Raw genomic sequence first — 14,436 nt, 5'->3', positions numbered from 1 at the left:
GGTACCATAAATTCCATTTCAACCTTTTTTATGTTTCTTTAAAGTCTTCTGATGAATACTTTTCACAGTCTAAAAAGTAACTGGATATATTGATCTGAGATAAATGGTAGTGGAACACATACAGTCAATCAATGTGGTTTACAACTCTCTAAAAGTCCTGCTTTTAGCTGTTCATATTGATAAGTAAAATCCAGATGAGCTTTGACCTAAACAAGAAGCAAAGTTTCTGTTCAACATCTGCTCCGAGAACACCTTGTGAGGCATTCTTATTGAGTGTGAACATTCCATGGGGACACATCCCACATCAAACAGCTTGTAATTAAACACAAACTGAGTTCCTGTTAGGAGAAATTATGAATTTGAACAGAATCCCTATAGTATGCTGGAGGTTTCATTAGGCTGATTTTGAAGTATGGGGAAATGCTTAATTAATTTGACTAAATTTACAGAGTACTGTGTAGACTGTTTTGGCAATATTAGCCTTGATTTCCTTAACTTTTTTACCATTTTCTTTTTTTCTGGCGTTTTTCAGCATCTGGTAAGATATTCAATTTAATTGCTTTATTGTTAGGACCTTGAAATGACATAATTGCTTGCTAGAAATAAACACCAGGCAAACCCTGACCCAATAGAAATATTAAACTGACTGAAAATTAGAACCCATTGATCTTAAAAAAAAAAAAAAGAATGTTACCAATAAAACAAACAGAATCCAGGCTTACTCTGAAAGAGGAAAGTGTGTTAATGCTACAAAACAAATAAACTGTTGTGAGTATTAATCAATTGAACCCCAAAATCCTGAAAGCAAATGCAGCTTTAGAATTAATTTCAAGCTATAAAAGAGATGCACTTTTATTATTCCTTATAAACAAACTGCTGGTAAATTATGCCCTAGAAAAATGTAAATTGCCTAATTTCAAAACAAAAACAAAGCAAAATATTTCTTACCCTCACTCTCCTAATTCTAACCCTATAACATGTACACTCAGATTGCTGTGACATCACTGAACTCCAGACAACAGTTGCAGCTGGTAGACGACTGGCCGGAAATAGCCACTGAAAGGGAGAAGGCAAGGGTTGTGAATATGTGTGGGGAAAGCTCATGCTTTCAGATCCCTTTGTGCCAAGGGGAGGAGAAAAGTCAAGAGGGGGGTGGACCAACCGCAAATGCACTGCTTGTTGTAAGGAATAGAGGAAGAGTGAGCAGTAGAAAAAGTAAGTGCAACAGAGGTGATGGACTAATCCAGTTAGAGTGACAAGGAACATACACACTCCTTCTTTGGGCTGAGAAGAGCAAGCAGACCATGCAGTTGGACTTTCACTGCCTTCAAAACCCCACACGCACTGAGGAACCCACATCCATTTCTCTTAACAGAAATATCTACTGATCTTCTTAGTTCTTCAAAGCCTAAGGACTTTACAAATTATGACCACTTCTCTTAAAATCTTTAAAATATTATAACATTTTCTAGAAAACGTAAGAATTTCTACTAACACCTCAGATCTAAGGGATACTTCTGGCTTATTTTTGTTTATTTTTACTGAAGGTCACATTTGTGTTTAATTCTAAGTACTTTTACCTTTTTTATTTATTTATTTTCCTTAAGAATATGGCTTGGAGTGACTGGTACTTGTCTAAGTCCTGGGCAATGTTTCACAGGCTCTGCATCCCCACACAGACAGAGATGTTTAATTGAGGGCTTTAAGAGTGAAGACCTTTCCTCTGGCACAGAGGACACAGTAACAAAAAGAGACAGTGGGGGATTACGACAGAGAGATAGTGGGAAGAGCAAAGAGGGAAACCCCACCGAGAAATCTCTCCAAACTGTGATGACTCTTTTTACAGGAGCACTTTACACAGATTCTCCAGGACACTGACTGATTTGAAGAGGGTGCCGTGCAATAAACTGGAATAATCTGGTAAGGTTGAATTAAAGACTCTACTTGCTGTAATAAATGCTGGGGTCCTATAAACATGTGCAAATGCAACTGGCTCACCATAATGTAGTGATTGCGCTAATATTGGAATGAACTTTTAAACACCTGTTTACGGTGAGTGGTAAGTTTATGTTGGGTAATGGGATTCCTTTTGTGTTACATGCAGAGTTTGAACACTGTGCTTGTAGAAGGTGTTATTCTGTGTGCTGTCCTAAATGTTTTTAAAGCTTTGCCCCCCATCTCGAATCTATCATGGGCTGCGTGGATTAGGTCTGTTGCCCCAGGCAACATTGAATTCTGAGTTTTAAATTGAGGGTTAATCTTTGCCGGGCTGAAATGAAGTCCTACAGGTCTGCTCGGGACAATGCAAGTGGGAGATTTGGGATGGTAGTTTTCAGAGGTAAGAGGCAATTAATTGATAATAAACACACAATGCCTGTTATCAGTGAGGGTCTGCTGCACACAATATAAAGCAACCAAGCAACTGTTGCAAGCTTGTAGAGAACTGTCATATTTAGAGCAAAAAGAGTTGTTTCTAGTGTGCTTTCAATGTTTAGATTGGTTTATAAAGACATTATATTTGGTGAAAAGAATAAAAAGAAAGATAAAGTGGATTTAACAGCACAAAATGCATTGGGAGGATCAATACTGCACAGTTGGGGAGAATGTTTCACACAATGCATCTTTCAGTTTTATGTTTACAAATTATTATTTTTGGAATTAGTAAGAGAATGTAAATACTGTATTTGCACAGAGGGATGCAGGGCAGGGACTGATAGAGGTGGGAAATGTACAAATCCTTTACCCAGAGTGAAACTTTTGGATGGGACAGGACGCAGGAGAGATGACTGTGTGTGCGTCTCTTTGTTTCATCCCTCAGGAAGCTGTTTTCATCAGAGTGGAGACATACTTCTGAATTTTATTTAACATTATCATATTTATTTCAGAATTCATTTCTAAATGTGGTGCATTAATCTTCTGTAGAAATGTTTGTTATAACCTAAAGCGTTGCTAAGTAAAACTTTGGTGTCCTGGGTTGGCGTAGGGGGTCTGTGGGACTCTAAAGGTTGAAAACCACTGGTCTAGATAATAAACACAGCTCTAGAAAATGATGTAACATAGAGATACTCCAACAAAAAAAACCTTTCACTAAAAATTGCCACAACAACATAATAATATAGCTGTGAAAACATTAACAATGTACATTGTGAATAAAAGGTTAATTTGTTTTTTAGTTAATCCATTTGTTAACTTAAATTTCAGTCCTGCTAAGGTAGCATGTGGCTTCAGAGGACTTATTTACAGTCTAAGTCACATAGACTACTTTTATGATGCTTTTATGACAGTTTACACAGCTTGGGCAGTCTGCTTAACTTCCCCTTTGATAGGGCATGGGAAAAAAAATAATACAATGACATGAGGATGAGTAAATGATGACAGAATTGTAATTTATGTGTGAACTATACCTTTATACCGAATGTGACTCTGTGGAACATAATTAAACTAATGACCATCAAATAGGTCTATTGTTAAACTTGTAAAAACTGTGTATAGTCTCATTACTCTGTGTGCTCTGTTAACCTACATATAACTCTGCAGTCAGAGCTAATTTGTGAAGGGGTGAAAGTATGAGGGCACACAGGCATGTGTGTGTGTGTGTGTGTGTGTGTGTGTGTGTGTGTGGCAGCTTGGCTCACCCTAATGTGGAGGGGCAGAATTAAAGGAATGCCACGCTCAGGTTGAAATGATAAGGGCAGTCAAGAGAACGAGCGAATGAGGGAGTGAGGGAGGAAAAGAGAGAGAAGACATCTACCAGTTGTGCCCCCATACACTCTAATTAATGACACAAATACTGTTACTGTGTCAGTGAAAGTCTGATCTATGAGGTGTAATGCCTGCTAATGTAGAATGGTGTTACTGTGGACACGTCCAAACTGAGACGCAAAGACGTAATGAACTGTGAACATGTGATTGCTTGAATCTCACAAAATCTGTGAAGAACATGTCAAGGTTATGAAAAATGTATTGTGCTAAAAGAAAATGAAGCCTAGTTTAAGGACCATTAAGACTTTTCTATTTCTAGTTTTTTTGCATTATGACATTATTTGAATTATTATGACAATTAAGAATACAAGTTTTCTCAGTCATCTAAATCTGATTGGCTAACTTCTACAGGAATTCGAGAACCTAGTTTGCGCTGGTCTGGGTGGAATCACGAGTCGAGTTGTCAAGATTCAGTGTTACTACAATGAGTGCTTTTGAGGACTAAATTATCACAGAATTTGCCCAAGTTTGCCAGGTTAGAAAAATTCTCATCCAAATGATAAAATATAACAAAAGAATGTGGTGAGGACCATCCTGCTACCATGGGCTTGAATACCCAGAGGCGAATGCAAACCACGCACCTCGTAAGCAGTCGAGATTGCATTGATCCACACAATCCAATGAGACAGTCTCTGCTTGGACACCGAAACACACAAACAACTGCTCTGACTATGCCATTAGCTAGTATGTTCAACATAAACCATAAACATACTGGGCATAGCATATGTAGCCTCATATACTCCTCAGACTCAAATGGTGGAGGAGAAAAGGACTGCAAATTTATAATCTGCGACTGAAAGGACGTAGAGATGACATTAGGCAAATAGCACAAACGAGGTCTCAACACGACCTTAGATAACCCTGGCGCAAAATACAGGCAAAAAAGAGTCAGAAATGTATCAGATACTGATGTTAAAGTCTCGAACTGAGCAGCCGAGAGTGACTCTAAAGCATAGATAAACCAAATAAAGGGACGAAAAGGTCTAAGCCTGTGTGCTCCGTGCATGATAATGTCTTCCAATAGAAACCCCATTCACCAGCATGCTCAGATGCTATAGTGGCCATGTAAACTCCGGCCCCAAAACACTCTTGTAAAAAAAACACCAATGAACCAACTAAACAGTGGACTGGATCTTCACTCCACGCTGCACACCAAGAGGTAAAAATGATGCAAAACTGAGAGCAGTAGGTTGATTGTTGGAAATGAGTAAAGACGTGCTGTTGCCCACTGATGCGCCAGGGCAAGAGAGAAAAACAGAGGGGACAGTGTGACGTCTTGCTTGATGCAAACATGTTCACTTCCGCTCTGCCAAACCTCATCCAGATTTGTTCTACAATCTGTGGGTGTAATGTCCATTCTCCAGGCATAAGAACCTGTCTGGACAGGAGATATGCCCCCAAATTCAACAGGCCCAGAACATGTACTGATCGTAGAGACAGCACATTATCTTTTCCCCACAGAAGAATGTGAAGGCACGAGAGCGCATCCCCCCCTGATGGTTAATATAGCCAGCATCTGACCTGTTTTCCGATCGGATGAGGAAGGAAAAACCTCAAAGTCAACAGCACCGCTAGCATCTCTAGACAGTTTATGTGTCAATTAAGCCGCTGACCTGTTCATACACTTTGAGCAGGATGGTTCTCGTACACAGTGCCCCAAATCATAGAGAAGGCATCTGTCGTTATCACTTTGCAGTAACACACCTGTACCAAAGGAATACCCATCCGCAGAAAGAGGTTCTGTTTCTATGTAACAGAGCTTGGTAGCACCCGCGCATCACTCTGATGTGAAGAAACGCATGAGTCAGTGGTTGGGGTCCCTTTACGGAGTTCATTCAGCCCTAATAAGGTGCCATTGGGAATTACAGCAGATGGCGCAATCAAAAGCCCCTAAAGCCTGTGTCCCACTTTGGACATTGCTAGACACTGGCGGAATGACAGAACGTGAGTTGGAGACAGGCCCGCCTGCATTTTCCGCGAGTCTAGCTCAAACCCTAGAAACAGCGTCTGCTGCCTCGGCAACAAAATGCTCTTGTCTAAGTTGACTCGCAACCCTAGATTGTACAAGTAACTGAGAACAACATCTCGATATTGGGCAGCCAATGTGAGTGAGCCAACACCAAACAATCATCGCGATAATTCAAAATGTGGATGCTCTGAAGCTAAAATGGCATCAGTGCTGCATACATGCATCTTGTGAACATACAAGGTGCTAGCGCATGTCTGTTAAGAAGGATGCAAAATTGGTTCACTTTACCCCCAAAAGGAACTTGAGAAAACAACTGTTCCTTGGCATAATTTGAATGCAGAAATAAGCATCCTTCAAATCTATTGTCACAAATCAGTGCCCCGGCTGCACTTATGACATTATGCTATACAACAAAAATGCATTCTCTCATTCAGATTACCCAATTCAGAATGCCTTGTAACTGCTTCCAAGCAGCCACACAGGCAGGCAGAGGAATAATGCATGATACTCTATTGCAGTGCAACAAGTAATCACTTGAGGGCACTTTTGGCTTACCTTTGTGGCCGCCTTGCATCAGTGAGACAGTGGAGGGAAGCCCTTACGCCTCCATCATTGTCACTAATTTAATGGGGTTTAACAATGTTTGCCTTTTTATATTTAGGCATAATGAAGCAAGTGCGTGACTGACAGAGAACTAAAAAGAACACAACTGCTTAACAACGGAAAGATGGCAAAATCAGAGAGTATGGAACTAACACATCTTAAAACGAGCGTGAAGTACATGCCGCCATTGAACAGGGACAGAGATAGCATTTGCGTCTCTTCACCCATCAAAGAAAAGACAGCCGCGCACCACAGCTTTGCCATCTCCTGGGACCCACATAGAATAGAAATGCTGATGAAGCATCCCGCGTGTCGGTTTACAATATTTTATTTGAGAAAAATGCTCTTTTTTGAGACTCTTAAGTCCCCGGGTCTGAGCTCTTAAGTCCACCAATCATGCGGGAGCTCGCCTGCCACTTAACAGCGCTCCAAAAAGAGAGAGAAAGAAAGAGAGCCCGGGCCACACACCATGCCTCATTACATTTCCGTGAACTCTCTAAGGTGAAAAATAGAAATCATTTGGTATGGTTTTTTGGTTTTTTAACAAGTGCCTACCTTTTCCATCGTTCCCGCAATGAAACACTTCCAAATGAGCATTTCTTGATGGAAAACGGCCTGCATGATGCGTATCGATGCCGAACTAGGCCACGTGCCAGATAAAGGAGCATGTCTCGATGATGAAAACAGTGCATATGTCTGGAGGGAGAGAAAAACACAAGGAAAAGTCTTGTGACTGTCCTCAATCCTTCTTCTCACAAGAGCCGGATCCTCAAGGCTCATATGGTTCCTTTCAGAGGCTACATGGTTTAACAGAGCCTCGCTGAACCGTGATTGTATACAGGCTTCAGACCACATGAGATCCCTGACATATTCACAATTATGTCATTACATACGTTGATGTTTCCTTGAATGGGATCATTGGCTAATGGTCTTTTTTTTCTTTTAGGGTATAAATGGAAAAGTTAAATATCTGTTTATTTATGCTGCTGCTTGTACCTTGTAATGGCACATCCATAATGGAATACTAGACGAGGTAAACTTCACTTTGGCCTGTTAGGACACTTCTCAAGGTGTGTGTGTGTGTGTGTGTGTGTGTGTGTGTGTGTGTCTGAGTGTACTTCAGATAGGGAGGAGAGAGTAAACAGGTCAGAAAGGACAGGCTTTAGAGGATTTTGTTTTCACTAAGGGCATAATGTCAGCTTATAGATTAGGCAGATGTGCTTTCTCTTCTGTATGAGCGCCTGCTTCTAAACCCATGCATACAAATGCTCAAACAGACATTTCACCACAACAATGGCATTTACACTGTCTCTTTGTGCTGGTTGGGGAGTCCTAGCACTTAGACTTGGGGTCTCCATTGAATTTCTGTAACATACTCACTCAAACAACACATCTTATGTTCCTCTCAGCAAAACCACAGGTATTGCCCTTTCTAGACACACACAAACATATGAACATAGACTTATGCTCACACACCACTGTGAAACCACATTCCACCCGCAGCATTAGCTCATGCGAGACAGTGCCTGCTGTAATACCCCGGCTGTCCGACACTATGTCAGAATATGCAACAAGTCAGAAGTCCAACCTATCATTACTGATCTGTTACAGCAACTTGAGGGGGTTCCTCTGCACCTCTTGAGAAATACACAGCAGTGGAAATTATCATTATTATTTTATATGATGTGAAAAATAACAAAATGTTATTTTTGCTCTTTTCTGAGGCAGACGAGAGACATTGCTTTGAATAGGCTTGTTCTGTTGAATATTTGTTTAATAAAAAATTAAGTGGGTAACATCTGCACCACTAATGTCACCACTCACACTGCCCTCATCTCCCATTGGTCAAACAAACAGATAGTCCCACCCCAAACATACGCTATTGGATGAGATAAAGTTGCTGTGTTGGGTTGGTTGGGATGCTCAAATAAACAGAACAATGTTTTGATAGTGTCACTGACCTAGTGTTTAAATTTTTTGGTGGAAATCACACTAAAAATGACTTATATCAGGGCTCCAGACCATGACTAAAATGGTTGCAAATGTGAGCAAAAATAATTTATTGCGACAATAATTACAAATCTAGTCGCCAATTTGGCGACAGTCAGGTTGTGTGCGTTCATATGCAGTTTTGTCAAATATCATCTTGTGAGTTATTGAACACATATTTAGAGCACTTACCAGTGTGTCTCGCACTGCTTTTCACCTATTCTTTTGTAATGATGAGCTCACTGCACTGCATACAACAACAAACCCAGTGCTAGAAAGTCAACAAATGACTCTTTTGAATCAGGTCTTTTACATGAATCACCCGAAAAGAACTGAGGTTTGGAACTCAGGAGCTAAGGTTAGCAGATTGAATCAGATTCACTTTCGCAGCGAATCTGCTGCCAGTGAGTCCACAACTAGGAGTGCATACATTTCAAAATAAGAGTCCCATGTATATTTTGGGTTTCTTTATAATTAAAAGTCCCACTTTATTTACCGCTTTTGTCATCTGTAATCACTGATTGAGATTGGAGTAGCACAATAAACTGCATCTGGGATTTAATACAATTTGCACTTTTGTAGCCTCTGTGTCTGGGCCATCCAGTATCAGTAAAGATAGACTAAGGCAATAATGTAAAAAAATGTACATTATATATAAATATATGAGATCCAGCTTTTAACACTTAGGACAATTGAGGGACTTGTACACAACTGTTACACAAAGTGCAAACATTCATTGATGCTCTAGATAAAAGGCAACACACTACTACATGCAAACTATACTTTATGTAAATATCTGTAATGTAATGTTTGTAAAATTATAATTTCTTATATTTGTATAAATTATGAAAGTGGTGTGAACATTTATGAGACAAAAGGGAATGAAAACGAATCTTTTCATCTATATATACTGTATATTAAACCTCAGATTAATGGGTTATCAGTTGTCTTCCTTTTCTTCGGCTTTCTATCGTGTTTCTGAACATCAATCTAAACTGAGTAATTCTGTGATTTGGCAACTAAAAACAGCCATTTCGCTCATTAATATTTCAGTTTAGGAGCCAATGTCTATTATTTATTTTTTTTTAAATAATTTTTATGCATATTCAGCTAGTATAAGAGAATGTATTTGAATGTTTTAACATTTAAAATAACACAGCTCAGATTTAAGGTGTCTGCAAGCTCTTTTAGAGTGTGTTCACACTTGTAGTTCGGTTCTTTTGGTTCTCTTGGTCCGGACCAAAAAAGAAAATGATTAGACAGCTTTTAGACAGCTTTTATGACATATATTTTCAGACGGAACTTGCCAATCAAAACAATGCTGGCTGCTGGGTGAAATGCGCTTTGTTTTATATATATATATATATATATATATATATATATATATATATATATATATATATATGTATATATGGTGGTATTTTTACCAGCTGAGAACAAACGAAGAGCTAATTAAATATGTAAAGGAGTCAAAACAGCGGCAGGAATTCCTCCGTTGCACACACAAACGAAGATATGCTGCAAGGACGGCTGATGGCGGTTCCGATGCCTCTACTGAACTATAATGGGCAACATAGCTCCTATGATGAGAAGAACCAGGTATGCTCAGTATTAGGCAAATTACTTCCTGTTTTTGGTGCGTTTATATGTCTTTGGTCCAAGTTGCGTTCATATGTCAATCGAACCGCACCGGTTCATTTGGAAGCGGGCCGAGACCCACTTTTCAGGCGGTCTTGGTCGCTTGTTTGGTGCGCAACAAGGTTCGAGTGACAGCGTTCACACTTGTTTAAATGAACCGCACTAACAGAGCAATCACTCCAGAGTTCGTTTTAATCGAACCAAACCTGCCAAGTGTGAACACACCCTTAACCTCATGCCAAATCAAATATGATCTGAACAGCTGTCTCCATAGATGCTTCTCGTAAGTCAGCAGCTTTTAATATTGTGATGCTTCTCTGAGAATCAATCTGTCAGTAAGATTAGAGATAAAAGCAATCTGTGAAAAGAAGGTCGCAACTGAAGAGTCCTTTACCCAGCACAACAATCAAAATGTAACATGTCTAAACAGCCGAATATGGAATACAAGAGGTGTTACAGTTAAACATTCTCACGGTTCGGTTTGTATCACGGTTTTAGGGTCACGTATTTGCAGTGTACAGAAAAAAAAAATTACTGCCAAATCCAAAGGAAGAATAACTGGAGGAGACAGGAGAGTTTCCAGACAGGAGACTTGAATAACACAGGGGGTTTCTCTATCAGCGGCTCATTTTCTCCACTTGACATTTTCAACTATACACCACCTTGCAGAACAGTGATGTCATCAAGCTGACCCACGTGAAACAAAAGCAGAGCGTATCCATTTACACATCCGTTAAGGTGCTTTAGCGGAGGTTGTAACTGTTTGGGTCTATTTGAATCTTGCCTTGTGCTCCAGATGCCTCAATAAACTTGAGGTGAACTGCGGCACCAATGCTTCCCGAATCGTGGGTGGCAAACCGTATGGTTTGTTTTTTTACAGTGAACCTTTACAACCCTAAGGAATATGTGTTGTGCAGCAAAAACCTGTTTGTATCTCTGTCGAACAAATGCAGTAGGGTACTTTCACAGAAATTTCCTAAACACCTGTTTGTCACAATACAATGCAGAATTTTCCTGATCAATGAGATCTTTGCATGTGGTGTCTAAAGGTTGATTTTGAGGCTTGATCAATTTTTTTTTATATTTTTTAAAATGTTGCAAATATACGTAACTAATGACAATCCCTGAAATTAATACATTTCTTTTGAGACAAAATACTGATTAACCATTTTCAAGTTTTTAAGGTCATTAAATCAAATATTTTTTTCAATAACTGTCCCATAAATTAAAGGATAGTATTTGGGGTAAAAAGCCTCCCTGTTGAAGGGGCTAAAGGCAACTTTTAAACACATTGTTTTTTTTTGGGATGAATAGAATCACACTACTAATGCTTTTTCATAAAGTGTCCAATCTTATCCATCTGCAGAGCCAGAGATCAGTGTATTGAGTGTATAAACAGCTGTGAACTCTATAATGAACTCTTTCTCTGTTGCAGCTCGGAGATTTCAGTGGGAAGCTAGATATAACAAACTCTTCACAAACAGGAAGAACTTCAAAGATCTTTCAAAATAAAAGTCAACTGAAATGAGCGCTCTGTTCAATTGATTGCGTGAAATTGAAGACATAATGACAGAAAAATATTACTACTGTATAAAATAGTTTTTCTTTTCTTCTGAGCCGTGTGGTTGTGTGTCAGCGAGCTGAATTCCACTTCTGGTCTATTCACTTCTAAGAAGCGTATGCTGTGGGATATACGGCGCATTCCAGCGGCTTTCTCTCCTTCTGCATGATCAGTGCAGAGTACGCCCCTGGGTGCTTCAAAATGATAAAAGAGAATATATTCCTGCAAAAGAGTAAATTTACTCATGTGTCTGGGCAGTGATCACGTTGAGGCAGCATTCGTGGAAGGTTCATGTTCTCATTGTGAGAACATGACCATGGCAACGTTGCGGTCGTGGCTTCTTCCAGGGGAAAGCACAGCGGAAGTGCACAACGAACTGACGAGGTCGTAGAAGACACCTTTTTCTGTCCTAACCCCAACTTCCCAGCTTGTTCGCTCTCACTACCCTCGATGGCGGGGTGGCCCAGGTCCCCTCCAGGGCCTGTAGGACTACGTCATCTCTGGCAACCAAAGCCTACAGTGCCGCTGGACAGGCCGCCTTCACTCTGCATGCTATGGCTCTCCTACAAGTACACCAGGCCAAGGCACTGAAAGAGCTGCACGTGGGTAGTCCTGATCTCGATGTGACGCAGGAGCTGCACTTGGTGACCGACCTTGCCCTCTGGGCCACGAAGGTCACGGAGTGAGCACTCAGGCAGGCGATGTCCACCTTGGTGGTCCAGGAGCACCACCTATGGCTGAATCTGGTCGAGATGAGTAACACCGACAAGATTCACTTTCTCAACTTTGCCCAGCAGTTCTTGGCAGTTAAGATACAACACATCTTGCCTGGGCGTGGCTCAAAATTCTGTACCCCTTCTGCCCACTGAGGGTGTCCCCAGGCGGCTCCGCCACAGCCTGAGCCCAGTCCTTGGCCCCAGCGGAGAGCCCCCCCGTAGGAAGCGGACGCCCCTTGCCTCATGGCCTGGTACTAGGACCCCAAGGAAGGCTCCTAAGCGACCCTGAGATGGACAACCCAGGGAGCGAAACATCCGCCGGAACCCTGGAGCTGGTATCCGGACCACTCTGTCCCCCGGCGGAGGGCCATGAGGTAAATATTGTGTTCCCTTTTGTTTTGTGTTCCCGAATGGGCTGCGGTACACACATAAAAAAAAAAGAGCAGTCCTCCTCAGCGCAGCCACGAGTTCGAGATGAAGCAAGGCGTCTCCTGCTCCCCCCGACACAAAGTCCCACCCACAGGTATGTTAGATGCGATTGTCCCCTTAGTGCCCCTTGCCCGGAGCTTGGACTTGTGGCTAGCGCTTTCCAACCTGTTGCGGCGGCTGCGCGATTTAGTTCACCAGGCACCCGCCCCGGTTCGACGACGTCCACTTTACCCTGTTGAAGGGCAAGATGGCCGCCACTCTGTGTACGGAGATCTTGGTCCCTCTGCAGAAGGACGCGATAGAGCCTGTCCCTCCAGCCGAGATGAGGAGAGGGTTTACAGCCCTTACTTCATCGTACCAAAGAAAGGCGGTGGGTTGCGGCATACCTGAAGGATGCGTACTTCCATGTCTTGGTTCTACCTCGACACAGACCTGTCCTGCTGTTTGCTTTCGAGGGAAGGGTGTACCAGTACAAGGTCCTCTCCTTCGGCATTCACATGCTCAACTACCTCGACGACTGGCTGATTCTAGCTCACACTCGAGACCCTGTTGTGTGCGCACAGGGACCCAGTGCTCTGGCACCTCAGCTGTTTAGGGCTTTGGGTCAACTGGAAAAAGAGCAAGCTCTCCCCGGTTCAGAGCATCTCTTTTCTCATGAAGGAAATAGACTAAGTCTCCATAATTGCCCGCCTTCAAGGACGAGTGCATGCAGTCGGTGCTGAACTGCCTAAAGTCATTCAGGCGGAGTACGCCGGTCCCACTGAAACAGTTTCAGAGGCTCCTGGGGCATTTGATGTCCTCAGCAACAGCCGCACTGCTCGGGTTGATGCACATGAGACCGCTCCAGCACTTGCTTCAGACTCGAGTCATGAGATGGTCATGGCGTCGTGGCACATTATCATGTGGAAATCATGCCGATCTGTCACCACTTCTTCAGCCCTTGGACAGACCTTGCATTTTTATGAGCAGGGGTTTCCTTACAGCAAGCATCCTGGTGCGTCAGGGTTATGACAGAAAACCAGCTTGCAGTGGGTCAGAAAGGTGTTGCACAGCAGCACTTGTTAATCTTATCCACCAGCAGCTTTCAATTAAAGTTCTCAAAAATGAAGCACTGTTGTTATACTTTTTTAGGAGCAGTGTTCTCCAAAGCCTGTATTGGCATCTCTCCTACCACCTCTCATTGCGTCCCCTCTTCATGATACCCTTGGGCATCCTTCCAACAATAATCTTGTACTCCTTGAAACATGCGGTAAACAACACAAAGTGGCATTATTTCATTAATATAAAAGGCCTTGTGTTGTCGTTACAGGACTTCACAAAATGGTCTTTATGTAACAAGGATCTTCATTTTAGATAACTATATCAGGCCCATACATCACGTCACACTCCGTCATAGCGACCTTATGGAAAGGATTTGAGGGCTTTAAAGGAATAGTCCACCCAAAACATTTAATTCACTCACTTTCATGTTGTTCCAACCCAAATGGCTTTATGTCTTCCATTGAACACAAAAGGAGATGTTAGGCAGAAAGACAGCCTTCTATTCAATTTTATTGTATTGTATTGAAGAAAAAAAAAAGATTTGTGCTGACCAAGCAACTATGCAGGATACATAGTGTATCAGGAACTGTCTGATTATTCCCTGAGAATTTCACCATTTAATTCTGAATTATTTATTCATTTGTTGCCATGGTTTTCACTGCATTACATGCAATACACTCTTATGATTGACATGCAAACCAAATGTGTTGAGTGAACCAAGAGCTTCA

General features: G+C 41.6%; 1 protein-coding gene across 1 annotated transcript in view; it reads left to right on the top strand.

Annotated features, from left to right (window-relative positions):
* The first annotated feature begins 1,214 nt into the window (after nucleotides 1-1,214).
* LOC127630409 (angiopoietin-related protein 2-like) overlaps nucleotides 1,215-14,436 on the top strand; it is a 33,022-nt gene continuing 19,800 nt past the window's right edge. The window contains exon 1 of the mRNA XM_052107879.1: nucleotides 1,215-1,920. The gene's annotated coding sequence lies outside the window, so the exon portion shown is untranslated. The remainder of the gene's footprint in view (nucleotides 1,921-14,436) is intronic.

This window comes from Xyrauchen texanus, chromosome 37, assembly GCF_025860055.1.
Source record: "Xyrauchen texanus isolate HMW12.3.18 chromosome 37, RBS_HiC_50CHRs, whole genome shotgun sequence".
Taxonomy (NCBI): Eukaryota; Metazoa; Chordata; class Actinopteri; order Cypriniformes; family Catostomidae; genus Xyrauchen; species Xyrauchen texanus.
The sequence above is the reverse complement of the archived record's forward strand: the minus strand, read 5'-3'. Positions and strand labels throughout refer to the sequence as shown.